Below are 15,245 nucleotides of genomic sequence, written 5' to 3'. Positions count from 1 at the left end.
AAATGTCTCCTGCTCCTCATGGTGACAAGTGATCTCAATAAAATGAATTACTTCAGGGTTGCTCATGATCCTTCTGTATTATTATGATATGCAGAGTGCCAAGGATTATTATGAGCAGTAGACAACCATGAGGTGACTGAGAAATCATGGTCAAACAGATGATCAAGGGTCAGAATATGAGAGAAGTTAAAATGAAAAAGATGTGATGACCAGAATCAAAGAGCAAAACAAAAGTCATTACCAAAACAAAATATACTGCCACTAAGGTCTACTTGGAAACAAAGCTAACTGTCGCTGTGAAGATCAGGTTTTCCATTTATCGAGAGATAAGTGCAAAAACTGCCATATTTATATTAAAGCTACCAGTATGTCATCAGAGTGATAATCACAGTCATGTGACCTTCAAAATGGTGTTGAATAAAATAAAAATTACTCAGATGCTAACTTTTAAATTATTACAAAGCAAAACATTAAAATAATAACAGAAATTGAATTATTTTGATTAAAGCCCCCAAAATAGACAAATATACATGTATAAACAAAAGTTAATACTACAGTTCTAGGCTGTTAACTGTTGTCACCTAAGAAAATTTGAGATCTTCCATCACCCATGCCTCTATCACAACAATTTCACCATCCTTGTTTAGCGACAGATTACCTGCATTGCAGTCTTTCGGCATTTGTGTCAGAACATCTGAGTGTTGTCTCATATAAAATTCACTAGATAAAGAACTTTACCCGTGACAAAATATAATTCATTACATCATATATCGCTTTGAAACAGACAATCTCTGTAATAGTACGGACAAAGGGTGGCAATGGCTATAGAGGAAACACAAAAAAGATTAGAGGAAGCTACTCCCTAACATAATCTACAACTTCCTTTGCCCCAAGGTCATGAATTGGACTCTTCAGCCATCTCAGGTCACATATATGATGTTGACAGAAGTTATACTGATTTCAAGTGTCATTAGAAAACAGAGAACTGAGCAGAGTCAGGTTTAGGTTAAAGCAGGCAGTGTTGTATTATCATCAATAGGTTCTGAGGTGGTTAAGTATCCTACTTTAGATGACTACGCAGGTGGTGTTTTTAACCAGAGTTTAAGAGCACAATCATGCAGGGAGGTTGTGCCATATATCCTGTAGACAGACTCTGCAATATTATATAATTAGGAAATGTTTAGTCAACATTGAGAACTTAAAGAGGTTGTTAAATAATTCCTCTTTTTTAAAGGACTCGTGACTTCCAAATTTGGGGGGATTTTAATTTCTCAATGTCCGAATCAGTCACCAATCAAGTAACATACAGCTACATTGGTAACAAGGTATGTAAAAAATATAACTCTTAATCTGTGTTATTTTTTCCCTTAATTGTTTACTACACATTGGATTTACATTTCCTCATAATAAATCATATAAATTGTAAAATCCAACCTTGTTTCAGTGTCATTCAATTCATCATCAACAGAAAAGTCAGACTCATTTTCTCTTTTCTTCACATCCTGTTCTCCATAGCAGTATTCCTGTGAAATAAGGCTTTCACTGAGATATTCAATTGATTCTTCAGTAAATTCCTTCACATCCAGCTGTCCATAGTTGCACTCCTGTGGAGTAAGATTTTCACTGAAATACTCAATCGATTCTTCAGTACATTCTGTCATGCCTGGTTGTCCATAGTTCTTCTCATGTGGAGTAAGGCTTTCACTGAAACATTCAATCGATTCTTCAGAAAGACTCTCATAAAGTACCCTGGGAAGTGAAAACAATTGTTAAAATTAAGTGTATGAGTAAAGTAAGGATGATAATTAATACAGAATGTAGAAAGGGTTAAGAAATAATAGAAGGTTAACTAAGTACTGGCAGAATGTTAAAAAAATCTTAGAAGAATAAGGTTGTGTTTTTTTTTTTTTGCTGCATGGTATTAACCACTCAAAGTCCTCACTTTTTGTGGAGCCTTCTGACATTATGGTAAACGAAGACATAAAGTATTTCTATGCGATATATTAAAAAATGTATTGAAGCATTACAGTAGGACATAAACAAAATTGTGATTTAGGCAGATATATGGCTAGTTATGTTTAATATAAAAAGTAAGGTCTTAAATAAAATTAAATAAAATTAATTTAGTTACAAGAAAGTAATGCTTATTTTTTTAATTATATAGGGAATCACTGAGATAGATGCAAACTGTAATTGTAATATCTGTTTTTAAAAATAACAAAGTAAAACATAAAAAAACTACTTAAATGAATACTCAACCCAAAAATGTTTATTTACTTTTTTTATCTACTATTTACTCCATGTTGTTTGTAGTGATAGCTGATGTCATGTTTTTCTAGAAAATGGAAATAATGAAGGCTTCTGTGGGGGCCAATGTTGAACAAACAGCAAAAAAATATCAAATATCCCATGAAAAAAATCTTAATTTACTAACCATACATTAGATATTCTATCGCATGTTCACATGTCAAACACGTGTATTTTTGCCAGAATATTTTTTAAATTCTCTCATGAACAGCTAGGCAGCATGCTCAAATGAGAGCGATCTTTTGAATTGAAAGCTCACTTTCCACAATATGCAGCAAACCTCCATCATCTGTTATGGAAAACGTTTTACAGCCAGTTAGGATTCTGCCTGTTCCCCATAACCCAGCAATCAATGTTAGTCCCTGTGGAATATTTACCATTTTCATGAGGATGTATATCACCATTTAGTGGTACAATTTTTCTTTGGATTCATCTTTTTGCTGAAAAAATTCTCTTTGTCTTTTATCTCTCATGCTGTTTTGTGTGGGCAGCCACTCCACACCCAGGCCTTTCAGTACACAATGTAAACATGAAAGATGGGTAGTACGTGTTTTTGATTGAAACTGACAAAACTTTAAATTTAAGAAGTACAGATTGCTATTCATGAAAATATTAGAGAAAATAAATTGGAATTCACCTGGACTCTGGAGCTTCTACTGACGATTCAAGTGAAACAAAGAACAGGTTTTTTAATTCCCATATGCTTAGTTGTATGTCCTGATGCTGTGAAGTAAGATTTTCACAAAGGTATTCCAGTGTCTCCTCAGTAAGCTTTTCTGAATGCAACCTGGGACAAAAAAAAATGAAAATTATAACATTAAGGGGTAAAACACACTACTCTCACACCTTACTATTAAATATGTAACCATTAACCACTTCCCCAAACAACTGCATGCCAAAAAAAAACTTCAAAATTAGTACTTTAGATTAGAATTGTGAAATTCTGTAAACAACACACCTGTAAACTTTCAGCAAACATACCATTATCGTGATAACCTTATCTCACTGCTGAATTTTAATTTGCCAAAGCTATTGCTAGTTCAATTCCAAACTGCAATAACCATTCCATCTTTACAACCTCTGTAAGTTTTTGGTTTGGCACAACCACTGTTGATAGCAAGGCCAGATATCATGGAAACATTTGGACAACAGAGATGATATTGGGCTGAGAGTTGTCCACAATACCAAATCTATATAACTTCAGGTGAAGGAAGAGAGCCAGCATGATGCTCATCAACTATGGAAAAACCTAGTATGTTGAACCTTTGAAGTTTTCAGCAAATTGTGAAAATGATGTCCCCCATATAATTAATGATCGCTAGATTTCATTTTTCCTGAGCTTCATGTACACAATATTGCTTTTGCAATGAATCAACAACATCTGCAATTTAAATCACGCAGTCACAGCATTTAAATCATGTGATTGTAATCTGACGTGGTGGTCTTTCCTCATTGGTCAGTGGATTTGCTCAATTTTTTTCTTATAGTATGTAAAATACCGTGTACATACTAGCTTTGTCCGTTGTACTATGACCGGAATGAAGACATTTTCCGTACTGACCCCTACTCTCTCTTCTGTTTCTTTTTCCGGTTTCTTTGTGGTGATGGCCTGTGCCACCTCCACCTACTCAAAGTACCATGATGCTCCAACAATGATGGCTGGATTAAAAGGCAGACGTCTACGTGACCATCATCTTCAAGTCCTTCCGTGAGAACCCTAAATCCAAAGAGGACAGTTTCATTTATGTTAGGTAGATTGCCCAGAGGGGACTGGGCAGTCTAATGGTCTGGAATCCCTACAGATTTTATTTTTTTCTCCAGCCATCTAGAGTTTTTTTTCGTTTTTTCTGTCCACCCTGGCCATTGGACCTTACTCTTATTCGATGTTAATTAATGTTGATTTATTTTGTTTTCTTATTGTATCTTTTATTTTTCTATTCTTTATTATGTAAAGCACTTTGAGCTACTGTTTGTATGAAAATGTGCTATATAAATAAATGTTGTTGTTGTTGTTGTTATTTTTGGCCATTACCACTACCTCATAACATCGGGAAAGACCTAGTAACTCCAAAAACTAAAAGAACTCAATTCTCCATTTCATGTGAGGATTACTGCTGACCCTTCTCATCCTGGCCATCACATCTTTCAAGCTCTTTCTTCTCGGAAATGTTACAGGACATTGACACTTAAAGTAACACTGAATAAAATGTTATAGACACTAAGGAGAATCCCAGAATGATTATAAATGATAAAAAAAGACTATGAGGTGATTCAAAGGGGCAAAGCATACATTTAGATGGAAAGATGAAAAGGTCAAAAGCTGAGACCACGTTCTAAACTTTGAAAAGCTCTTAAATTGCTAACTAATGCTAGAATATATTAACAGAGTTGTATTGGTATAAAAATAAACCCTATGAATATTTTAACGTTCAAAACTCATAATACTGAACTGCCTTTTAAACAATATATATATAAAATAAGAAAATGGATTTCAAATACAAGTTAAAATGCGCCCTGTGTGAACTGATTAACTTGCCAGCAATAAGGACTCCAGGTGGCATGGTGGCGCAGTTGTAGCGCTGCTGCATCACAGTAAGGAGACCTGGGTTCGCTTCCCGGGTCCTCCCTGCATGTTGTCCTCGTGTCTGCATGGGTTTTCTCCCACAATCCAAAGACATGCAGGTTAGGTGCATTGGCAATCCTGAATTGTGCTTGGTGTGTGTGTTTGTGTGTGCCCTGCAGTAGGCTGGCACCCTGCCCGGGGTTTGTTTCCTGCCTTGTGCCCTGTGTTGGCTGGGATTGGCTCCAGCAGGCCCCTGTGACCCTTTAGTTAGGATATAGCGGGTTGAATAATAGATGGATGGAATAAGGACACCTAAGTAGACAGCCAACAATAAGAAAACCTGCACCTCTTCACTTTATTTTGAACAGAGCCTCTTTAAATATTTTAACTATGGAATCTTTAATCCTTTGTTAAACGCACTGTGTATATTTTTTAAACAACTGCTATAGATTGATTTCAAATTCTATATTTACTAACTTGAACTTTGTATCTTTTAGATCATTATTTTAGACTCTTAAACAAATTGTTAATTTATTAGATCTGGGGTAATTAGTATTGGAATGGAAAACAGCCTGATAAAGGAAAACTGATTGTTTACTCTTGTAATTCAACATTAAATTATGCCTTTAAGTTTGGGTGCATGCTGGGCACAACAGAAGGCAGAGAAGAGCAGGATAGAGGGAAAAGCATGGAGAACAGAGAAGGATAAAAACTTAAAGAAACTGACAAGGACTGAAGAACAATCTGAAGCAGATCAGCACCCAGACTTTAAAAGACTCATCCTTCATCACCTTTATTTTCTAGATAAATATTTTAGTAGGATTCTTTTTCAAATCAATTTCCTATCCTTTTAAGACTCTTTTCAAATATATTTCCTACTTTTGCTACCATTGGTTTTACTGTTTTTATTAATTTTGCCTTTAGGCCTGGGGAAGTTAACTCATTAACTTTTGTGATTAATGTCTCCTGTGTAATGAGTTAAAAAATGTTGTCGCATCAAGGGCCGGCAACGGGGGTAAGCGTGTTAGGCAGTGACAATAATATAAAAAAGTGAAGTGTGTACCTAAACAATTACATACACATCCTGTACTCTATTTAAATTCTTACTTTACAATTTTATGAAATAAAATTTTCATTTAATGGTTTAACATGGGCAGCACTGTGGCACAATGGTAGCGCTGCTGCCTCGCAGTAAGGAGATTTGGGTTCGCTTCCAGGGTCCTCCCTGCGTGGAGTTTGCACGTTCTCCCCGTGTCTGCGTGGGTTTTCTCCGGGTGCTCCAGTTTCCTCCCACAGTCCAAAGACATGCAGGTTAGGTGCATTGGTGATCCTAAATTGTCCCTAGTGTGTGCTTGGTGGGGGTGTGTGTACCCTGAGGTGGGCTGGCACCCTGTGTTGACCCCCATGACCCTGTGTTAGGATATAGTGGGTTGGAAAATGACTGACTGACTGGTTTAACATTTCATATTACACAGTTTACAGCAATACTCCACATGTCAGTACTTAGCACTGGTGTTTATTTTCTTCATTTATACATACTGATGTAAATGCTGGGGAGTGGTAGGAAAAGGAGTGGGGATCGGGTTTATGGCAGACCTGGTGGAATGAAAGAGAAAAGTTGCAAAAGTAAAAATTAAGCCCTCTCTCTTTTTTATTCATTTCATGTTTCTGTAAGAAGATTGTCATATCACATAAGTGCTAACTTTGAGTGGCACTAAAACCACAATAAGTCTCTATTACCTCAGTATTTAAACCGCCAGTTTCCAGGTTGCTTACAGTGATGATGACTGCCCAAATATGATCATATAATTCTATGAAACAGAAGTATGATGATTATCTCTACCCATGACTCAAGTTTGCAGTATCTTCACTAATTTATGCAAAAAATTCAACATAACCATCCAAGTAATAGATATTGTTAGTTTTTAAGCAAGATAGTAGCTAGTGGGATCTTTTTTTGTGTGCCAGGAGCAAAGGTGTTGGTAGAGCAGTGTTTTCTAACCATTTTTCTGCAGTGGCACATTTTTGTAATCCAAAAACTCCCAAGGCACAAAACGATTCTACCAGCCACAAATATATTTAATCTATACACTTGCTAAACTGCCCATGGGGAGGGCACTGTGGAGGGATTAGGCAGAAAAAAAAGCAGCTTGGAGGTTGGCGTTCGCAGACACAGCACTTTCAATCATTGGTGATAAATTAAGGATAGTAATTTGTGGAGTTTCAAAGTATGCCCATTTAAGAGATTCTTATTCTTTCAATTAAATCAGTCCTTAATAGTGCATTCAAAGTCAACAGCTGTTTAGACTGCTTTTTTTTATTTTGACATGTCTGTGTCTGATATGCTATGCCAATTTGAGAATTAATACATTGGCTTCATTTTCTTATTGCCTTCTTTTCAACTTGCCTTTTTGGAAGGCATTCAGGCTCAGGCTATACTTGCTCAAGTAGTAGGTTCAAGGTCATTGTTTATAAGTCCTTTATGTTGATTCTACATTAATTTTGAAATTCAGTGTGCATTTACTTCATGATGTTTTAATGTTAGATGTAATTAATTGATTCGCAGCACTAGTCACTTTATAATAGAATTCATTTTATAGTGTTTGATTGGGTCAAGGTTTATTGTTAAGAGCATCTGGTGTGGGTGATTGCAACATTCCCACATGAGTTAGCAGGTAACAAGAGACTTCTTCAAAAGAAAGCAGCGCGGTATGCGGGCAACTGCTTTGGTGACTGGCACAGGTGCAGATCAGGTCTGAAGACAATCGTTTGGTCTGCTCGTGTAGAGCTAGCATGTCTCTTTAGCTGATGCAGCTTTTCCACATACAGGTAAGATTGCACATGTGGGATGCTATAAAGCAGCTATATTAAGGCAAAATTCCACAACAATACAACAGTTTTATATACCAAGGGATATTAAACATGCTGATAGCCACCATATATTTACACCAGAAAGTACGATGATGTCACAGCCTGTAACAAGCATAGTAATGTGTAGTAACAAGAGAATTGGGGAACCTAATATAAATTCACAGTGATAAAACAAATAATTTAGAATCAAAACAGAACTGTGAAATGAAAAGAAACTGCCATCTACATATTCTGAAACCCCAGGAAAAGTTACTAGGTGGCCAACAGGAATGTTCATGAAAAAATAAACATTGCCACCCACGTGCACAAGGCAAGCAGTCAAAGGGCTCGAATAAGGGTAATTCCATGCCAGACCAGGGGTGGCACAGTGCACTAACTCTTTCTCTTTTTCTCCTGCAGACCAGTCACGGGAAATTCTGACTGTCCCGATGATGTCACTTTCCAGTTCCGACCCTGTTGACGTCACTTCCGGTTCAGCCGGCTCAGGTCCGAAAGACCTTACTTCCGGTTCTGGCCCCAATGACCTCATTTCCTCTGCCTGACTGAGTTCTGACTGGAACTCAGTTTTGAAATTCGTTTTCTTTGCTTTTCCAGCGACCAATCTACAATATACCCCAAACCGTTTTGTGGCTTTTTTGTCCTTTGTTCTAACAACATATATAATATCATAACAAAAAAGTGTTCCCCAAATGAATCATATTAACCACTGCTGCATTTCTAATAGCCCAATGTTGGTATTTATTTTCTTTTTAAATTTTCTTGGAATGGATATGTTATCCAGCTCCAAGTCAAATTCCTTGTATGTATGCATGTACCTGGCTTATAAAGCAGGTCTATTCCATTTAATTTGTATTGTAACTATTTAAAAAAATAGTTTCATAACTGATCTAATTTAGTCCCTACTGGAGTCATACTATATTCAATAAATTTTTAAGTACAACTGAAAACTTATAAAGTTTTTAAAGAAATAAAGTATCTATGAAATTGAGGATTTTTTTTGTTTTGTATAAAAGAACCCTCCATTACCGCTGCAAGCAATGCAATTGAACAATGGTCACCAGATGTAAATTCTTGTCTCTCTTCTCCAGCCTGCACTTGTATGTCCTTCATCCCACAAAAATCCTTGCCTACTGCTTTTATTGGTTTTTTTTTGTGGAGAAATTTTTAATTGAAGTACAAAGCAAACACTTTAACACTAGAATCCGTAAAGCCTATGAAAAAACTTGTAATTCCGACCCACTTTTTCCTTCACACCTCTCCACCAGCGTATTTTGTTTTGTAGATGTGTCGATAAGCACAAGCAGCAAGCAGCCTGCTATCCAATCCCCCACCTTGATGAAGCTCAACTCAGGCAAAAAGTTCTCCCAGCTGAAGGCTCCTTATCTGCGTGTGAGGGGCCTGGACTTGTATAGGGTAAATAATCCAGTATTCTGTTATTTGGAATACATGCAGTTCATATTCATATTCATATGTTCATGTGTGTTCCGTGTCTATAAAGATCTGGTTAAGTATAAGATGAAAGGAAATGTGAAAAATGCAAGAAATGCTGAATACAGTAATCCCTCCTCGATCGCGGGGGTTGCGTTCCAGAACCCCCCGCGATAGGTGAAAATCCGCGAAGTAGAAACCATATGTTTGTATGGTTATTTTTATATATTTAAGCCCTTATAAACTCTCCCACACTGTTAACATTATTAGAGCCCTCTAGACATGAAATAACACCCTTTAGTCAAACGTTTAAACTGTGCTTCATTACAAGACAGAGATGGAAGTTCTTTCTCACAATTAAAAGAATGCAAACATATCTTATCTTCAAAGGACCACCGTGAAGAGCAGATAATGTCAGAGAGAGCGCTCGCTAAGAAAAGCAAACAATCAAAAAATCAATACGTGCTTTTAAGTATACAGAAGCACCTCGATAAAGCGGCATTTTGTAGAGGAGCGTCCTATCTTCTAGGCAAACAGCCACTGTGCAAACAGCCCCTCTGCTCACACCCCCTCCGTCAGGCAGAAGGAGTGAGAGAGACAGAGAGAAGCAAACAAAACAAGCGCCATGCGGGAAGCATATCTTATAGCATTGAGGAGTTTTAGTTAATATGTAATACATGCTCTGATTGGGTAGCTTCTAAGCCATCCGCCAATAGCGTCCCTTGTATGAAATCAATTGGGCAATCAAACTGAGGAAGCATGTAACCTAAATTAAAAGACCCATTGTCCGCAGAAAGCGGCAAACCAGCGAAAAATCCGTGATATATATTTAGATGTGCTTACATTTAAAATCCGCGATAGAGTGAAGCCGCGAAAGTCGAAGCGCGATATAGCGAGGGGATACTGTACATACCTGAAGCAGAAACTTTTTCCATGTTATACTAATAATGACTTTAGTCCAAATATCAAATTAACACATGCATTTCTATTCAAGAATACTGTATAAACAAAGAAAAAAAAACATTCGATTTACATGCTGCTGTCAATGAATAAACCCAAGCTCATTCGACAGAAAGTTGATATGTATTCTTGGATGGTGCAGAGGTAAGAACTGCTGTCTTATAACCAAAAGGTTACTGGTTCGAAACCCAGCGCTCTGCATTTTGAGTAGTTAGCTGCTATTATTATTATTACTATAATATAATAAAAACACATTTGATTAGAGTCTGTAACACCCGATGTAAATTTTGGCTACTTGTAAAAGTGCTTTTTTATTTTATCATTCAGTTATATTCTCTCAGTGACTTTCACGTGGTACAACAAACTTGCCTCTCCCTCTCTGATGGCGTTTAACTCCATTCTTTTCACAACAGTGATGACCACAGTTGGTACTGTGGTTGATGACTGCTCAGAACTATGTGTTGTACCAGCAATCAAAGATACAATGTCTATGACTGCTATCAGACTGGACAAAAGTAGGATCATAACAACAGACAGATTCTTCACTGCGCTTTCGCTGGCTAATAGACTGTTGCACCGCACCACAACTCTGCTTGGCACCATAAAGTAAAATGGGACTTACACTTGCAGCTAAAGTCACTTCAGTATGCGAGCAATTCACCACGCTAGTATTTAGATCAGGCAGTGTCATGCTGATGGTGTATGGTGCCCAAAATGAAGAAGTCTGTATGCATTTTAAATAGCATGCAACTTAACGTGGAATACAAGCAAGATAGAAACAATACGAACAACAAAAATATCAGACTCATTACAAAGATAAAAGTGTACAAAGCAGTTGTACTAACTAGTTTTTTTATAGCTGTGAGACCAGGACACACTAGAAAAAGCATGTGAAACAGCTTGAATGTTTTCACATAAGGTTCCAGTGGTCAACCATGTGCAGTGCCTGTTTTATCTTGTTGAGGCCCTAAACCAAATAAAGGTTGGACGGCCCTTACTAACAAGTTACACTAAAATGTTTCACAAAGGCTGTGGTCCCTTGGAGTAACCACTGTGATCGAAAAGGTGGGGGGAGAGTCCTACTTAAAGTATGCAGAGAGAAGAAGCAGGGTGCACTTTCCTTCTGCAGAGCCTGATCATCATTTGTCCACTTTCACTTCCATATCTTCCATTGGCTGAGGAGCCCTATGCATTTTTATTTTTTCACTTATGCCTTGGACTAGCTATGATCATGGGCATCAAATGGCAGGACAGGGAAACAAACCTGAAATTCATGAACAGAACAGCCATAGTCAGCATTGAGACCATAAGGTGAACAGGTCATATCATAAGGATGGACAACTCTCTCATGCCATGTAAAATCTTATATGTAGAACTTGTACGGACCTCAAAAGATCAGACTAAAGACTACCTAAAGCAGACTGGGATGCCCTGGGATGAGAACTGGAGACTTGTGCACAAGACGAGACTGGCTGTTCCACCTCGACAAAAATGTCTACTCTATCTTTGAGAACAAGTGAGATAAAAATGTTTAAACTGCCACAGAATGCAGGAAAGCAGCATCAGTAGTAGCTATACCACAATATCGCCCTTCCTGTACACCTATTGTGTGGCTTTAAGATAGGACTTATTAGCCACCTACAGACCGATAGGAAATGACACATTTGAAAAGACATTATTAACTATATAATTTTTTCCTGTGTTTACTGTTTGTATTTTGCTCTCTTAATTAAAAAGATTAATCAATATAACAGCCACATCCTGGAGTTCTTGGAAAAACTAAGCAATAACTGACAATAACTGAGCATGGAGTTTGAACCCAAGCTGCAGGATCCTTGAAGGAAAGGTGTTAACCACAGTGGCTATGCAGAATTAATGTAATGTTTAAGATAATGGTATTCACTGGAATAGGTTTAAAAAGAAAAAAACTTACTTGATAGATAGACATTTAGGAAGAATCTCGCAGAGAATCTTAACTGTCACATCATCTAGATTGCATCGATACACATCAAGGTTTTGTATATGTTCACTGCATTCGATACAGTATTTAATCACGGTGCAGTCAACTCTATTCAAAAGACATCCAGAAAGGTCAATCCAAGGAATCTCCTTCATTGCTTGAGTAGCGAATTCTGCATCCTGCATCTCAAATAAGCAGTACAAGAGTTGCAGTAAAAAATGATTGCTTGCTTGGTCAGAAGTCTTTGAGTACTTTTCTTTGTACTGTGTTATAGCTCTTGAGAACCAGCTTTGTAAAGTTGTTTTCTCAATGCTTAATGATATAATGTCCAAGTCTTCGATGATTTCCTGTGATGTTTCATTAGCCAGGCCAAAAAGAAAGCGCACCACGTGTATAAGATTCCCTTGCTCAAGGCTGAGAGAGTCATTTAGCAGTTTCTCAGTCTCTTCGTTGGATGCTTTGGAAGCACAATAAAGTGCAGCAAGCAGCTCCTGAATACTTAAATGCAGGAAATGGTACATAGCTTTCACATGCAAGTGTCTCTTAAAAAGTGTTTTGCTGAAAAATGTGGATTCACTACCAGTAGTTGTGATAAAAAACTTACTGAGCTCATCTTCTTTGAACATAGTTTTCTTCTCACAGATCCCATGATAAGCCAGTCTGCAGACATTCTGAAGAAAGTCTGAATTTCCCGAAACACTGAGGTGATGTTCCAGCAATGTATTTATAAAATGAAGCAAAATCTGTGAAGCATTTGTCACGTTTTTCAGAAGATCTTCTCTGTCTTCTTCATTTTCTTTCATCATTGAACAGATAATCCAGCAGACCATTGGCACAAAGCACATGGAGAGAACTACAGTGTTTCCTTTAATAACGTTAAATGCAGTAAGAGCTTTCTCTTGGTCTTTAAAACTTTTTAAAAAGTAATCCATTATTCCATCCTCTAGAAATCCAACAATTTCGATATAGCGATCGATTTTGCCTTTAAGCACTGATAAAGCAGTAGGCCGTGTAGTGATCAGCACAGAAGCCTGGGGCAGGATTTTTCTTGTTAATAAGAATTTCACTGCACTTTCATCTCTTGCAGTAACTTCACTGAAAGCAAGTTCATCAAGTCCATCAAAAATGAATAAAATACGTTCTGGATTCAACAATATTTCTTCCAAAGCTTCTTCCAAAATTGGAGAACACTTGATTATCAGTTCTTGGAGACTTTCATGATCACTTATTCTCAATTCTCTGCAGCAGAGGTGGAACACAAAATCAAATCTGTCTTGGAAAAGTTCACCTGAGGCCCAGTCGAGCATGATTTTATGAACTGTGAACGTCTTTCCGATACCTGCTGGTCCTTGAATGACCACAGTTCTTGGTTCCCTTTTATCATCATCATTTTCAAATATAGAAAAGATTTCATTAATAGTAATATTGTATTTTCTGTGCTTTTTCATTAGACTCACCAAGTCATCTCCTCTTGCTTTGAGTTCCTCTTCCTTTTCATCTAACTTTTGACGTTTTTTGATAAAAGTTAGGTTGGTGTATTGAGAGTTAAACGCGACTCTTTCTTCTGGTAGGAAAGTATCCTTGTGAATGTGTTCATATTTTCTTTTTATTTCTTCTCTATACTCTTTTATGTAATCTGTAAAATTAAAGTACAGATACCAGTTAGTGAACTAGTCCACACAATAACCATCATGGGCTATATTCTCTTAAATGTTTCAGAATGCACTGAATTCATTTGGTGGAATTGGTGTTACTAGCTACATATACGAGGGGGGGACCCAAAAATAACCGGAAATATTTTTAAAACGTGTTTAATTTAATTTTCTGTACAAACTACAATTAGTCTCCTTCAAAGTACTCTCCATTGGCGGAAATACACTTCTCTAAGCATTTGTTCCATTGTTCGAAACATTTTTTAAATTTGTCTGAAGTAATGCCCATTAATGCTCTGGTCGTTTCTTGTTCTACCTCTTCGATGTCAGCAAAACACCTTCCTTTCAAGTCTTTTTTCATCCGAGGGAACAAAAAGAAATCACACGGAGCTAAATCCAGTGAGTAGGGTGGGTGGTTCAGGGTTGTCATACCATTTCAATAACAATAGTTTCTGCAACACTTTTTTCAAGAAGAAAACAAAATTTCACTGCTGCGCGTTGCTCACGATAATCGGCCATCGTTAAAAAACGCTTGCACAAAACTACTTTTACAAAATTCACTGAACACAAGCACAATCTTCCAGACTGATGGCACTTGGCAGACTGACTTGTGAGGAGTGTAACTAGATCACCCTAGCAGTCCAACCACGTACTACAAGTACCAACCTAACAACAACAAAATTCTGGTTATTTTTGGGTCCTCCCTCGTATTTGTCACCTTGCACTTCTATTGGCACATTTTTGTCATGTGTACATTTGTCATGCTATCTAAATAAATAACACATATTTAAGGAATATTATGAAAATTAAAATTGGATTGTAATGAAAATTATTTTATAATTAAACAATTCAACAAAATAGAAATACCATAAATCCAGGAATCACATAATGTATTGATAAACAAAATACAGCTTTTTCTCATTTTATTCCAGTATGTCTTCTGGCCTTCGCTAAAAGTGATCAATAACCCTCACACTACTTTATTAGAATTGAATGAATTACGTACCACCTCTCCTTTCCGTAGTTTTAGTGGTAGTGCATGCATCTAAAAGAAAGATGAAAACATCAAAGTTACACATTGTAGGAATTGAAAAAGAAATTTGGACTTGCCCACCCAAGGACAGTCTATTTACATGTGGGAAGCAAGTGCATTTTATATTGATTAATTAATTATTTCAAGGTAACTGAGACTCAGTTGTTTTAAGGAATAGAGTAATACAATTTATTAATAAGCACAACGATTATAGAAGTATGATAAATACATATATATATATATATATATATATATATATATATATATATATATATATATATATATATATTGTGGTGTATGGCAGGCCGTTAATCCAGGCCAATACCCCCAAGCCACCAGGTAGAGCCCTCCCTGCAGTATGGAGGTTCCCCGAAGACCAGTAGGGCATCATGGACAGTGCAGTTTTTATACACAGCCCTGTTGGATGCCATGGGGACCACTAGGAGATACTGCAGGGAGGAACAATGGTTA

At 37.0% G+C, this 15,245-nt stretch overlaps 1 long non-coding RNA gene across 1 annotated transcript; it reads right to left on the bottom strand.

The window, feature by feature from the left end:
* Positions 1-1,676: 1,676 nt before the first annotated feature.
* On the bottom strand, positions 1,677-12,149 carry LOC120528693. The gene is made up of 3 exons (XR_005633592.1): positions 12,063-12,149; positions 2,945-3,094; positions 1,677-1,749 (listed from the first exon to the last, which is right to left on the bottom strand). It is a non-coding gene; the product is annotated as an uncharacterized LOC120528693 (long non-coding RNA).
* Between the last annotated feature and the right edge of the window lie 3,096 nt (positions 12,150-15,245).

This window comes from Polypterus senegalus, chromosome 4, assembly GCF_016835505.1.
Source record: "Polypterus senegalus isolate Bchr_013 chromosome 4, ASM1683550v1, whole genome shotgun sequence".
In the NCBI taxonomy this organism is placed as follows: Eukaryota; Metazoa; Chordata; class Cladistia; order Polypteriformes; family Polypteridae; genus Polypterus; species Polypterus senegalus.
This window is presented reverse-complemented; position numbering and strand designations above follow the sequence as displayed.